This window comes from Crinia signifera, chromosome 1 (genome assembly GCF_055691185.1).
Source record: "Crinia signifera chromosome 1, ASM5569118v1, whole genome shotgun sequence".
NCBI classification, from domain to species: Eukaryota; Metazoa; Chordata; class Amphibia; order Anura; family Myobatrachidae; genus Crinia; species Crinia signifera.
Window position 1 is genome coordinate 317,211,337 of NC_139217.1, and position 16,254 is coordinate 317,227,590.

The window sequence follows — 16,254 nt, forward strand, 5'->3', positions numbered from 1 at the left end:
AAAAAAACGTTAGCCAGTATGCACAATTAACTACACACGTACTGTGTTTTAAACTGTAAGTATTTTTCATTTATTATGTGTTAAACACATTTTGTAAATTTTTCGATATTACATTTGCCTTGCAATTAATATATAGTATACACAGGTAAAGGTGCAACAATGAACTAATAAAACTTAACATGATGTAAGGGTTAATCTAAATAGGAAGTAATGGGTTTAAGTGTCAATTAGGAAGTAATTGATTACAAATATAAATAATATATATGTTATGAGGTAGCCTAATTGTATAAGTGTGTAATGTGGGTGAAACATGGGGGGAAATTTACTAAAGGAAATTTGTAAAAAAATAGGTGTATTTGTATCCAGAAATACACTTATTTTTGACATTTACTATCCCGAAAATACGGCAATTCGTAGTCGTATTGATGTGCTATCAATACGAATACGAATTGCCGTATTTTAGGGATAGTAAATGTCAAAAATAAGTGTATTTCTGGATACAAATACACCTATTTTTTACAAATTTCCTTTAGTAAATTTCCCCCATGATTTCTGAATAGATTTGTGAGGTGGGCGCAAAAACGCCAGCTCGGTGTGAACGGTCAGCTTCCCGTCCGTTCGGACGCAGTAGGACCGTGCTCAATCTTTGAGTACCGACCGCACACGGATGTGTGGATACAGTCCGAAGACACTCCCTCTTCTTTGAAAGTCCGTCCGAACGGATTCGGACGACATGTAGGCGTGTGTTCTTTGAAGGTCCGACGTGCGTTGCGTTCGGTCATTTCCGAACGAACGCGCATCCGAAAGAGTGAACCAGAATAAGGCCCATAGTATCAATGTTTTCTTCTGATGCCCCATCCTTACATCATTACAGCTTCATATACCTGATTTGTAGGGAAACAGGCGGCACAGAGAGAGACTTGAAATATAATGGATTCTTAGTCAGCTTAGGTCTACAATTTACTGCTGTTTTTGGAACTTTGCCCCTAGATATATTCTCACTCACCAGACTCTGTGCCCAGAAAGCTGCTTGAGTTTCGGTAATCTAAGGCGTGTCTACTGTTTTCTAATCATCAGAGTATGGATAGCTAAAGAAATGCCCTGTATATAAAATGCCTGTGTCTGCCAGTTGCACAGAATTGAAGGAGAAATCACAGAAAGGAGAGTAGGAAGTGGTGAAGGAGGAAGGGTGTGTCAGTGTACATCTGTCTCCCATGGCTGGCTCTGTAGTGTGCATGGGTCAGAAGTTGTGGTCTCCTGATGAGTGATTCTGCAGTCCTGAGTTGGACTGTAGGTGGGGACTGACATGTGCCTTTGCCAATCAGTAGCCACACAATCCAGTGATGGTGCGCTTACATTAAAACCTCACCAACGATGGGAAAACATTGAATATTAGAACCGACACATTGATAGCTCAGATGTTTATTATTCTGTTCCCAACCTACTGCCAGCTCTACATTTAACTCCTTTCTTACTCCTGCATTATATTCCCCTTAGGGCCCATTTACTAAGGTTCACAATGCAATATGCAATCCTAACAGTGGGATGTATCTTCCTGTTGGTGCAGGGACAGAAGCTCCGTAAGGAGACCATTCCCGCAATCTGCTCTCCAGGGAGCCGGTGGGGTCTGCAAATGCGCGGCCAGTGCTGACCAACGGCAGTCATAGGCTACAGTGGGTTATTGCCATTCTGAGATGGTGGTAGCTGTGGGAGCCGATATCTGGAATGTTTCGAATTACGGATATTGGTACATCGGGCTGCATCACATCTGCATATTCCTTGTGGTGCCTTTAAATTAAACATAAAAATAATAATAATAATATAATTGATATAAAATGAAACTACAATATAATCCTTGTATTCTTATGTAATAGAAAGACAATATGGTGAGTTTACTAAGATAATGCAAATTTGCAAATTCCCAATCAACTTTAATGGCCTAATATAAGTTAAACTAATGAAAGCAAATATCTTATTGGCTGCAACTACATAAATATTAAACAGAGCTGTTTTTATAATGCAGTTTTGATGCTGGTAAGTGGAACATGACACTTTTCAGCTACAGGGTTATGAAACAGGATTTATTACAAACTCTACATAATTATGTATGCCTGAGGCTGAAGCAGAGCAAGGAATGTATTCAGTCACCATTAAACAATATAATAAGTATAAAGTATCCTTCTACAACACTACCCCACAAATCCCTTTAGGATAACATGTCTGGTACTGGATTGCATAAACAACTGTTGCAGGACATTAAACCACATTAGTAACATCTCAAGCCACAAATAACTACTAATTGCCACTCTAAGCATAACTTATATAACAAATGTAATGAAAAACTATTCAGCCTGTTATATGATAATATCTTGATTTTCCTCTTGATATATATATATATATATATATATATATATATATATATATATATATATATATGTTTTAGCTACTGTGTTTGTTATATAAGTATTGAAATAAAAAAAAACATCCATGGAAAAATCTAGTACTTCCAGAAATAAAAAAATCCAAATTTTTTTTTTTTTTTCAGTTATCGTATGATCACTATATTAGTTTGTTTTGCAACTGGTTATCAATCTTGCTTTCCTGCTTATCCAGGTTTTGAAGTACTGCATTGAAATGACCAAACAGCAGAGGTGGTTTATGGTCTGGAGTTAATGTCGGTCTTTGGCATGAAGGACTAAACAGTAAATGCAGTGGTAGGACCCAGGTTAAAGGGGTGTGGCCTGGCACAACAGAGGTACTTAGCCCAAAATGAGAAAAGATATGCAAATAACAGGTTCACTTCTTTTAAAGGAGGAGGCAATCGTGTGTCAGGACCACCCACTTTGATCAGCAGAACAGACGCTCTTGATGTAATTTCCATTGTAAAAATAAATAAGCACCCAAATCCATACATGGTCCTGCTCTACTAGATTGCTTACCACTAGAGGAAGGTTTGTGACCCTCAGGCAGTGGGGCCCACCAGGGATTTCCTCTGTATACCTGTTGGCTTACTTCAGCATTGTCTGGAGAACAAACACAATCAAGTGCCAAAAACTCTACTACAAATCTATTCAGTGGAAAAAGAACGCCATGGAGCAAATCTATTATTATTTGCAGTTTTCCTATGAAAATTATCATTATCACATTAATAAGGATTATTTTTGTTTAAGTTTACCAACCCAACTTGCCAAGACACAGGCTCTGATAAGCATCTGTTCAGCGATCAGTAAGAAGTGAATTAACATGCCTAATGTAAATAAAATGCAATGGCCATCAGGATTACCTCCAGCCCATGAAAGTGGGATCACAAGATCACAAGATCCTTCTCCAGTAGGGTTGTCCCATTGAAGGCACCTGAAGATTGAAAAGCTATGCAAATAATAATAATAATAATACAATTTTGAGGATGGTTAATGTAAAGGCTGGTGCCTAGATAGTAGGCTTACTGCATTATTATTATATTTTATTTATAAGACACCACAACTGATTCACAGTACCATACAAATAGCACATATTAGAACATACAGGGTACACTTAGCTAGACATAACAGTGACTGAAAACTAAAACAGGGTACTGGTAACAATTCACAGTATGCAATACAGCCCAAATCCCATTTGTATGGCATCCCATCCAATATGCGTCCAGAGTCCAAGGACGGGCGGGCTGCATATAAGATAAGTTGCATGTGCAGCTATCAGTTGGTGCTTTTTACCTGGACAGGAGAGGCACTATGCATCCCCGGCGTGCCTCAGATAAAAAAAAAATCAATACAAAAGAATGGGTGGCCACCGATTGGCTGAATTCTCCTGCCCCCATGTAATTTATCGCATGTACAAAATGGCACATCAAGTGCCAAATTGTATGTGAGGCCTCCTGGGAAGCTGCCAGGAGAGCTCAAAGGTATTCTGGTCTGACTTGTCCTTAGGTCAAGTCAGACTAGTGTATGGGGGCCTTTAGGAGGCAAAGGAGTTGTCCATGTACTACTAGCGATGGCCTGCCATTGGAAGAGATGAATGATTATGATTGAGTAGGACTGCGGTTATAGACAGTCATTGAGTAGGAGAGAGCTGTAATTGAAGTGAGAGAGAATAGGGCTCTGAAACAAAGAGGGAAGAGGGCTCTACTTCAAGGATCTCACAATGTAGAATGAGTGGGAGACAAACAGGTAACATGAGGGGCAAGCAGGTGGCCTAATGGCAAGATGTAAGCGAGGCAGGGACGGCCAAGGCATGAGGCAGGGGGTAGGGAGGGTGGCCCAGAGATTAGGTTATGCAGAAGGGTGCACATTGGTGAACAGGTGAGTTTTCAAACAGCATATCATTTCTAAGAGAATAAGTACAAGTTGGGTCTCCCTTATCGGTGTATTCCAAAAACCAAAATATTTAGAAAACCGTGGTTTTTCTGAATATTTTTTTCCCACCCCTTTTTTTCATACTTACCTTGTCCCCTGATGTCCAGCAGCATCTCCAGTCCCAGGGGTGCATTGCGTATTTGCACAGGCAATGCACTCCTGGGACCGGAGATGCCACTGAAGAGGATCCTGAAGGCCGCCGTGGACATTGGAGGACACCGTGGAAGTCGGGCGACCATTGGGGCACCACCAGGGGACTAGGTAAGTATGGAAAAAAGAAAATATTCCAAAAATCTGGAAAAATCCCTTATTCAAAGTGCCCACACATGGATAGATATTGGATCCAATCCAATATCTATCCAATTTCCTTTGACATCGAGAAAACAGCTCATCATGGCCACACACAAAACGATTGAGTAAACAATCAGAAGGTTTACTCAATCGTTAAGTGTGACCATGATCAGGTGTGTCCGGGGTCTGGAGTCTGCTGTTCCACACCTTGCCACATCTCCACCACTGGAAGTCAGAGAGAGAAGCCGGGAGCAGGCAGCAGATTTGAAATGAATAGGGCATCCGCTGATTTGCTGAGAGAGCTGTCAGGGATGCGGAGATGCAATTGCAGGCAGAGGTGCAGTTCGGTGCCAGAGAAATGCCGGTGCAGGGACATGGCCACATCATTCATCATGCCTACACTTAGAACAATGTGACCATGATCCTGCACGACAGGTTGTTCATCTTTCCGCCTGCTGAAGGGATCAGCAGGTTTGATGAATGACCCAAGAGCAACTGCATTGGATCGTCCTCGAGCCCACACATGGTAAGTTTTTAAACAAGTGGCCATTCTGATCAGTTAGAAATGGCCATATTGTTTATAAAATCTTACCGTGTGTGGGCATCTTTAGTGTTAGCATTCAGTGATTCACCAGTCACCCAGCCTCCAGATTCCAACTCAGATCTTTAGTGCAAAATATTTTATTATTATTTTATTTGCTTATGGGCCTAATTCAGCAGCATCAAGGCTAGCCCCTTAACTTTGCTGGCTGGCTGTGAAGGGAGACTTTTGACTGATTGCAACATCACACACCTGCCCAGAGAATGGTCTGGACACACCTACATTGTCTGGACCGTGACCATAAAATGCTGTACTCCCTTCCAATTACCCCCCATTGCCCATCAAACTAGGATTGCATCCTTCCGGCATTTTGACACTTTGTGCATCTGATTCTACATAAGCACAAACAGAACATCATACAGTATAATAAAATATTAATAACAACTATTACTATTTTTATAAGGCGCCACAAGGGTTCCGTATCACTTAACAAAGTACATAACCAAATGAGCACATGATAAAGCTGCAACTTGCAGTACAAGATAATGTACTATAAGTACATGTTATATAAACACTGCTGCATCAGGCAACAGGACACTGAAATAAACATCAGGGTGACAGAAACAGAGGGTGACAAATACCCCTTTCAGACAGAAAAGTCTGAAATTCCTGGCAAATACACAGCATTTCAAATGCCGTGTCATTTTGCCGGGAGCAGCCTGACCCATCCTTCACACAGAAAAACAAATTACCGGGTTGAAAATTTCTACCCGGTAATTTGCTGAATAACACGGGTATTTCTTCTGTGTGAAAGGGTCAACACGGGTCATAAATACCGTGTCCTCGACCCTGGTCAATTCCAGGGTTGGAGACACAGGATTTACAATACGGGTGTGCCCTTTCACACAGAAAAAGGACCCGTGTTATTCAGCAAATTACCAGGTAGAACTGCTTCACCCGGTAAGTTTGTTTTCTGTCTGAAAGGGGTGGGATGATCTTAGTGCGGGGTGAGCCTGCAGTGGAGGAGGGAGTCAGCGCTGGACCCTGGTGCTGCAAGTATATTGGTGTAAAATTAAGGTGCGCGTGTGTGTGTAATAAACTTGTACTTTTCTCTGTGTGTTTTTTGTAAACATTCTTTTTATAGGTGGACTTTAATGCCCGCTGGGACTTGTAGTTCACCAAGTCCTGCTGGGACTTGTAGTTCACCTGTATAAAGCAATGTTTTGTATGGATGATTAAGCCCCATCAGGCCAGCGTCAATAGCCCATGGACGCCGGTGACAGCCCCGGGCTTCAGCCCTGGATGGGTGAAGCCTGGGGGGAGGCCTTTATTGGGGGGATCCCAACCCCCCCTAGGTACCCCATCCAAGGCTGACCAGCCACTGTGCTCATGGTACGCCTGGGGGACCTTATGTAAAAAGTGTCCCCCGGCTGTGGCATGACACCGCAGCCTGTTGGAGCTCGGTGCAGGTTTCAAAATACGGGGGGACCCCCAGTTTTTTTGCCCCCCCCCTTATTTTGGAACCAGGACTGGTCCAAGAGTCCGGGGCTGGTTTCAGAAATACGGGGGACCCCTTTGCATTTTGTTCCCTGTATTTTTGGAACCAGGTCCGCCTCAACGAGCCTGGGGTGGGTTATGCTCAGGATGGGGGAAACCCACGCCATTTTTTTTTTTCAATTTAACTTTTACACATTTTTAGGTACTTATGTAATACCCGTTTTTCTTATGAGACCGCGTCCGCTCGCCACGCTTCGGGCACGGTGGCTCGCTGCGCTCGCCACACTATATAAAATCAACTCCATGCGTAGTTGGATAGTAGGGGTATGAAAAAATGGGGTGCATTTAACATGGGAGCCCAGATAATACATAAGTACCCATTTTTAAGACAGAACCATGCACATATCTCAATGATCTGTGCAGGGTTCAGTCAAATTCGCCTGTCAGAACCTGGTCTGCATGTGTGGCAATTTTTAGTAACATTTTCCCGAATTCGCATCTCATTAAATATGCGATTTATATACTTTTTAATGGTAAAACATCTGGATGCGAGTTTCGGCGTTTCCTAAAAAATCACCACTCCAGAATGTGCGATTTCGCTGAAAAAATGCATGATTTTAGCTGCATTTCACATCTCATAAATTATGCTATTTTGGGAAAAAGTGCGAAAATTTATGTTTTTAGCGAAAATATCGCCAACATTTTTTTTCCGCATCCTATTAAGGGGGAAATTTACTAAAGGAAATTTGTAAAAAATAGGTGTATTTGTATCCAGAAATACACTTATTTTTTTACTTTCCCGAAAATACGGCAATTCTTATTCGTATCGATTGCACATCAATACGACTAGGAATTGCCGTATTTTCGGGATAGTAAATGTTAAAAATAAGTGTATTTCTGGATACAAATACACCTATTTTTTTTTACAAATTTCCTTTAGTAAATTTCCCCCTAAATGTCACCGTGAGGGTTAAATGCAGGTGTAGGGAGTACTGAGTACATGAGGGGAGATGGCCCTGCTCATGAGAGCTTACATTTTAAAGAGGCAGTGCAGAGATACAGGGGTTTACGAATAAGAATTGTCTTGGTATAAATGTATTCAGATTTACTTGGTGGTACTTTAAATGAATGTCTACAAACTGTGGGGCACTGGGGTATTCCCATGACAACGTGGGGCATTCCTATGCTAATGGGGCCATGATGTACATGCAGGGGGCGGGCAGCTGACATCACCGGATATCAGCTGCCCAACCATTTCCTCCGTGCGCACATGCATATGTAAGGTTGCCCAGAGCAACCTTACATATGCGTGCAACTTCCAGATCTTACGATGGTCTGTGAAAGATGTGGGAGGTTCCCACTGACATGCAAATGTAAAACATCCATTTGAAGGCAATGCGAAGGAACGCACCTTGCGAATGGTGGGGTCCCACCATTTGCAAGGCGGGATCTGGTTCACTTGCTAGGATGTGAATTTGCATCCGAGCGAATGAACCAGAATCTCCCCCTAATAGTAGCCAGAGACTTACTCGGCGGCACGATGAATACAGGCATATCCGTCCTGTTGCTGACGCGACACCTGCATTTTCCCTGACAGCCCCAGCATTTTTTCTGGCAGCCCTAGCATTTTTCTTAGCACTCCCACTAAATGTCCACTTACCACCAACAAATGCCTACTTCCTGTCAATCACCTTGCAAATAGAAAAAGTAGCAGTACTTCATAGCTGGAAGCCGTCGCACGCGCGCATTGCTGCCCATACGCATGAGCAGTTAATCGATAATCAGCCACTGCGTAAATTTGCAGCCCTGCGGTCAGGTCGGAATTGGCCACAATATACTACACAGTACTATCATCATGCTTGCATTATTCACATTAGGCAAAATAAACTGATCCTATATCTAAAATGTCTTTGCCAAAAGTAATCATATTATGTAAATGTTAGTTAATCATGTCATGAATTGTAAGGTAAACTTTTTCAAATTGAAGTCTGGACCTAGTCTGAAAGAGTACATATTAGTAAAACATGTTTTGTGGGCTGAGTGGATCTCCTAGGTCATATATTACATCCACCAAACATAAAACAATTTGTACTGTTACCTTAGCTCAACTAAAACAAACTTTTAATGGAAGCCAGAATTATATTTTTACATGAAGCACATACATATTGAGCAGCATATGGTGCCTGCAGTGGTTAAAACATTGGCTACATCCCAAAAGTAATGGGCTTCCAAGTATGTATAAATCAAAGTGCTCAAATATCTAACAGGCAACCAAGGAGCAGACCACCAGAAGGGAGAGCAGATCCAAAACCTCCAGAAAACTGTCAGTATCAATAGAGGGAAAAAAAAACAAATACTGGTTGTTGTCCAAATAACTAAAATATAAGAAATGGAAAAAAAAACCTCAGAGTTCTCATTAAGTGATAGAATATTTTCTACCACACATTAAAATGGTGCCAAATAGGACATATCAGCAACATCCAACCAAGTTGCCCGTGAACTTAACATTCCAAAATCCTAGCTCTTTAATGTGCATTTGATTAGTGTCTGAGAACCTTTTTTTTATCATTCTCCCTCTTTGAATTATCTGTGTTTACTCTATTTTGCAGCAATTGGCCACGGAAACCTGTAACTAATGGCATCATTAGTCAACGCTTACAGCAGTATGGATTATTTCAAGAGAAGAATATGCTAATCTTGTAGGGGACACTATTCAGTGAGGACAGTCAGGGCTGTTAATAAGAACCTCATGTCCAGTTGTGCTACTTCTTGTGGCACCAATGGTTGTGTTTACAGCTTTGGCAATGCCACATCTGCCCCAACCATATTTGTTGTTGCTTTGTACATGCAAGCTAGATCTGTACGTAGCAGTGCCATAATGCATGCAGTCCCTCCCAACTCTAGAGATCTTCAGTGTGGTATGGGGCATGATCTCAGCACACTGGTGGATAACCGTACAACTCCATACCTCCCAACATGACCCTCTCCAGGAGGGACACAGTGCTCTGTTTCTGGACTTCCTTTTAATTTATAATTGCCATCACCTGTGTTGAAGCACCTTTCTTATCAATTAACCTGTTTAAAACAGGTGATGGCAATCATACATTAAGAGGGAAGTCCAGAAACAGAGCATTGTGTCCCTCCTGGGGAGGGTAATGTTAAGAAGCCATGTGCACTTCCTATCAGGCACTGACACCCTTACAATGGCTGTTTTTGTACCATCATTTCTTTTTCTTCCTCTACACCACTGAAACTCCTTTGAACTGCCATGAATTTGAACAAATGTCCTGATTGCAGCACAGTGCTACAATCATTCAAAATAGGGACTTGATAGCTATAATAATGCTAAGGTAAGGGGGGCAGGAGAAAGTATGGGATTCCAAAATATCCCCCCAAAATTATGTGAGGCTACCATGACACTGGAGTGGGAATAATGTGACATATGATGAGGTTAAAGTTTTGCAATTGCTTTATTATGGAAGCACTAGAGAGTGGTATTTTATTTTAGCAAACAATCACTGATTACTATTTTTCTATATACTCAGTTACATTACCTGTTAATGAGTAATTCAATGCCATACAGGTGGATTCTCTTCTTGTCAATAGCATCAAACCCTGCTGGTACCGCAGAGAACGGGAGTGACTAATGTGGGCTTCAGCTGATGCTCAGAGTCTGCAGCTGAACCCAGTTGTAATGTACTATGGAAATATTGTAAAAGAAAGTCATAAAAAAAAAAACCTAAAAAAAAAACCCCCTCACAATAGTAACAGTGTATAATAAAAAGCTTATGGAAACTTTATCAAAATGGAATTTTAATTGTTAGACATGAAATTCAGACTTATATACAAAGATTTTGCAATCATCTTGGCAGTCAGCTTTAGATATATTGTATAATGTGTTTTACATTACAGAAAAAAATCTCCCACCGTGATCCATAACATTATAGATATCTGAGACACAGGAGGTTACATTTGATGAACAGAAGACAGCACAATGAAAGCAATAAACATAAAATCCTGCCGGGACTGAGGGAAAGTGCAATACATGTTGACTTACATGGCAAAAAGAGAAACAGAAGCCTTTTTACACCATAATTGCTTTTTAAGGTGCCCATACATGGAGCGAAGAACTAGTTTGCATTGTATCTAGTACAAAAAGCAAGCAATGTGCTACAGCAGCATGCTTTTTGTACTAGATATGATGCAATCTAGTACAAAGAGTCAAGCTGTGTACACACGGTACACTTATCTCTGGCAATATGGTTGCTGAGCGACCATATTGCCAGCAATTGGAGTGTGCACCAGCGATAAATCAACGGGTGCATGCTCCCGTTTTCAGACCCTGAATGGTCGCTGGTTGGAGGAGCATGCTCCTCCGACCAGTGACTTCTCTGCCTCTTCTCCCGGCAGTGTGACATTTTCATCTGCGACCATCTCTGGTCGCAGATGAAAACGGGACACTGAGCAATTTCATTGCTGAGCAATATATTGCTGGCAATATATTGCCAGCGATCATATTGCCCCATGTGTACGCACCTTAAGGGCTCCACAGACTTTCTGTACTGTGCGATGTGATGAGTGCGGGAGCACACATCGCACCCGAAAAATGCACTGTGTATGGGCACCTTTAGATTTGTTTGTTATATGGTTTTATTTTCTTCGAAATTGTGTTGTGTTATAATGACATTCAAACTCCTATTTATAACCCTTTCACAATGTTTGCGTCCCATGCTCTTCCCCTATAGATAATCATATTTCCCCCATTACGCCACGTCCCAGAGGAGGTAGCCAGATTGTCGCCAAGTATGGTTCAAACCTTATGGATAGACAGCTTACTGGCACTTACAGATAATCTCAGTTCCAAGCACTGGCAGAGAAGATTACCCAGAAACATCTTGGGTCCAGCCTGCAGTGTGAATGGGGTCATGGCTTCAAAATCATGTTCAGTGACCCGAGATGGATCCCGGGATTTGGAAAGGGGTATATAAAGAATAGAAATGTTATTGAAAATTTGTTACTCTAAAAAATTAATGATTGGTGTCAAAAACATTTTCGAGGCATCAGTACATCCACCATCTAGGGTTACTATGGCCAGTATCACGACAGGAATAATCCCTACCCCATTTACAGTATCACCAGGTTCATGATTTCCGGGCATATTTATTCAAAGAAATTATGAGAAATCTCCCCAAAATTTCAATTTTCAGGTTTATACACTCAAAATGTAAGTATCCCCTGAAAACATTACAGGAGTGCCACAGCAGATATCAAAGATATTTGCTGCACTTTCCCTGTTTCTATTTGCAATATGAAATGCTATTGTGTCTAAAGGCCCCCATACATCGAGGCGATTTGGTCCGATTTCGGCCGATTGCAACCAATCGGCCTGTTAAATCGGATCAAATTGCCTCCTCCTGACATGCCATCGGGTCCGATACGTGGTCCCGTGTGCATCGAACCCGATCAGGTGGTCGGGCCGGCAGGCCGTCCAACCGCCCGTTCCTCCAGGCGGCGAGGTGGACACGAATCCATCACAATGGATCGCATGTGTCCCTGCCGCCGGGAAGGTCCACTCTGGCTCACACTCTGTCGGGTGTCCGTACACTGCTCCGAGACGTCGCAGGCAGTGTATGGGCACCTTTAGTCTCAATAAATAATAAATGGGCCCCTTTTCTTGCATTTTTTATTCTAGTACATTATCTGCTTGTCTGGGCAGCAGACTATTTATTTAGTACCAGGGCGTACACTAAGCAATTTGCGTACGATTCGATGCGATCTTCCTAAGTAATTTATTCACTGCTCTCTCGTCCCAGGCTTATCGCATCACATGCCATCGCACCTCACGCAAAATGGCATGCGATCGCATCCGATTTTATAGGGTGCGATGCCATAAACTTTACTACACTGCAATGACATGCAATGCGATTTTTATGCACTCCCCACTATCCACGCCACCCCGAAGCGTGGCGAGGGATTTTATATAGTGTGGTGAATGCAGCAAGCCACCGAGCCCGAAGCGTGGTGAGGGGACGCGGGACCCCGGGAACCAGTGCACCGCTCTGAGGCTCACCTGTTTGCAGCAGGCCTAAATGTGGCAGTGCCACATGCTTTCCTTCAGGGATAGCCGCATCGGGTGCTCGTTCACACAATTTTGTGTGACCGGCAGCAACTGGTGGCGCTGGAAAAACATTACAGCCTCCTCCTCTGTATTTGGCAAGGTGAACATGGTGTCTGGTTCACCTGCCATCACTGTCACCCCTGTCGCGTTCACAGCTCTCCCTGATGCAGCCATCACTCTGTTATTCACCTCAGACTGAATCTGACAGTGACTGGGTACACTTACGCAAGTTCTGACTGACTACGCTTTTTGCCTAACTTACTCTTATTCTGAAAGCACAGCTACGATAACTGGCAAACGTCCATACCATATTAACTACTGAGATCGCATCGCACAGTGTGTTGCCCCCCTGCACTGGAACAACCTCCCGCCACCTATCAGGCTGTCTGATTCCTTTACCTCCTTCAAGCGCTCCCTCAAAACCCACTTCTTCCGACTAGCCTCCTCTCCTGCCTACCCTACCCCTCCATCTGTTCCTATCCATTCCTAGTTATCCTATTGTTTTTCGTTCATCCACCCACCTCCTTTTAGTCTGTTAACTCTTATGAGTAAGGCCCTCCTTCCTCACGTGCTCACCCTACCTCTTTACCTCACCAGTGCTCCTGCCCTGTTCTTCCCTTCCTCTACTTTATCTTCAGTCTCCTCGACAATTTTGACACCTACTTCAGAACTGATGCTGATTTTAGTTCTACCAGCTATATCCCTATTTATGCTGTACTTTATCAACACACCCTGTACGTTAACTTGTAATTTTTTTTTGTTTGCTATGTACGGCGCTGCGGAAATTTTGTGGCGCCTTATAAATAAACGAACTACTACTACTACGGCACTAAAACGGCCCATGTGATGCGATTTCCTTACACGTACCGTACAAGTACAGGGCCCTTTTGTCCTCAGGTGCCCCGATGCAATGCACCTGCTGCACCAATGGTAGTTGCGCCTGTGGAAGTGATACTTTTTGCAAGCTTATTTTTCTCAACGCATTGCAGCTGAAAAATGAAAGCAGCACTCACATTTAGCACACTCTGCTTTAAGCCCCCATACATTAGTCTGACTTTTAGGCACTTCGTGTGCCAAGTTTTGCATGAGATAAATCGCATGCTGTTCCCGGGGAGCTGCAGGCGGAGGGAGCGGGGGGGGGGGGGGGGGGGGGTGGACGCCGGCGTATGGACCAAGGAGCGGGGGGGCGGCAGCGGATACCAATGATCAGAGAGCCGGGCAGAGGGAGCAGGGGGGACGGCGGAGGGAACCAGAGAGCTGGGCAGGGGAAGCTGCTGCTGGGCAGCGCCAGCACTTAAAAAAAAAAAAGCCCATACAAATGAATGGGCAGCCACTGAGAGAGGTCTCAGCCAATCAGTGGCTTCCTATTCAATTGTATGGGCTTTTTTTTGTTTTAAGTGCTCCCGCTGGCACTGCCTGTCAGGGGCATCCCCTACAAGGTTCCATCCACCTACACCCCAGTTCCCTCCTCCCGGCTCTCTGATCACCAGCATCCCCAACCCACTGCTGTCCCCCGCCAGTGGCGTAACGATAGCCCTGCAGACCCCACAGTCGCAGGTACGCGCTGAGCATGTGTGGGCGCCGGGGGTCTGCGGGGCTATTGATGCGCTTCCCTAACCCAGCCTTACCCCGCTGGCGCTGCTTGCTGTTGCCACCGTTAGGTGTGTGGCCGGGACCCGCAGATCTACTTCAAGTTGTCTGCGGTCCCGGCTCTCCTTTTGGCTGGCTCCTGATAATGGCAAAAATAGCTTTCACAAAATGTCCACCCCCTTATGGCAGACACTTTTGAGAATGCTAGGAAAGCTATTGTTGCCATTATTAGTCCCGGCCACACACCCGGCGGCAGCGGCAAGCAGCGCCAGCGGGGTAAGGCAGCAGGGTTGGGGGAGGGCGTGGTCTTTTTTACCTGGGGGGGGGGGGGGAGCGCTGCAGATAATTCCGTCAGGAGGGGGGTGGGCGCTGTAATTATAGTTACGCCACCGTCCCCCGCCCAGCTCTGGGCTGTACACAACATTTAGAACATCTTATGTGCAGCCTGTCCGACCTCCTGACTCCAAACTGATGCTCATGGGACCGCGGATGCGATGTCTACATGTGTGATTTGGGCTAATTTCACAGCCCAATTCATTGGAATACTATGACTGCTTATTCTGCCATGTAGTGGAAGGATAATTGTATATGCCTACTGGCCTCCAAACTCCTGTCCCCCCTCAATCCCTAGTATGTGAGGGGATGTGTACGTGAACAAATCCCTTTGCATGCGGCCGCTTGGATGAAAAATCATTTGCTGTTTGCTGTCCATGAAATGATTTTTCTCCATAAGTCTATACTTACTTTAATCCTGGAGGTGGGTGCAGATGCCATGGGACGTCAGCCACCCGACCCATGGAGGCATCACCATGCCTGCCTTCCCAGGGGAATGCCCAGCGTTTTCCACAAACAGAAATTGAAGATAAGATGGCAGTTACATTAAAGAACATTATGCTATTATTAATGCTATAATATCTGCAGCTTTTAAACTAGTGAACTGTAATTCTATTAATTCATTACATTAAAATATTACACATGATTGTATGATACTGTAGATACATTTCATAATTTTACCCATATTGATAACCATAAATATAACCATAAATATTGTATACGGCAATTTAAAACTATAATTTTTCAAAAATTGTTGACAGTTTTTTTTTATTTCTAGCAAGAACATGGAATAATGCATTTATTCCATGGGATTTGAGTGCAGGTATGCAGGATTAAAAGTAAACTATGTCATTTAATTAGACCAATAATACTGGGAAAATCCTCCCCCGATTAATAATGTAAGAATTGTCTCTGCTGGCTTTAGGCACCTATGGTTGAGAAAGCACTACTGAAACAAACTTTATTTTTTCAGGATGAATCATACAAATCTTCATTGGTGGCCCTTTTTTGTGGACCACACACTCTGTAATCTCTTTGATATGCTCTTTTATTAGTATAAACAAACATTACAAAATCATCATTATATGCCTAGTTAGTGTACTGGAACATAGGGCCAATTGCTATCACCTCGGCATTAATGCTGACAGAGACTGGAATGCAGCTCCTTTCTACACTGTCGGGATTAAAACATTATCTCCTGATTCAACAGCAGATGCCATTAGCTCAATGTGTCTTTACTGTGAACTGTAATCACAGAACAGATTTATTGACGGCAGTACACAAGATAATTACAGGAAACTTAAACGCGTTCCTATCAGGGAATTCAGTGACGGGTATTAATCATTGTTATTAATGATATTTAAATTATTATAATTGTAACATTTTCTACTAATGCGGTTATCTTTTTAACTGAAATTAATTAGGAGTTATATGTAATCCCTGCTCCTTAGATGGCTGGGGGATCTTTAGTTACCAGGCAAATGCCCAGAAGAAGAGATGCAGACCATTCGGGGGAAAACACTGGCTGACCA

At 43.2% G+C, this 16,254-nt stretch overlaps 1 long non-coding RNA gene across 1 annotated transcript; it reads right to left on the reverse strand.

Annotated features, from left to right (window-relative positions):
• Nucleotides 1-524: 524 nt before the first annotated feature.
• On the reverse strand, nucleotides 525-13,865 carry LOC146080057 (uncharacterized). The gene is made up of 5 exons (XR_014474791.1): nucleotides 11,528-13,865; nucleotides 10,236-10,380; nucleotides 3,284-3,354; nucleotides 2,940-3,023; nucleotides 525-1,788 (listed from the first exon to the last, which is right to left on the reverse strand). It is a non-coding gene; the product is annotated as an uncharacterized LOC146080057 (long non-coding RNA).
• Between the last annotated feature and the right edge of the window lie 2,389 nt (nucleotides 13,866-16,254).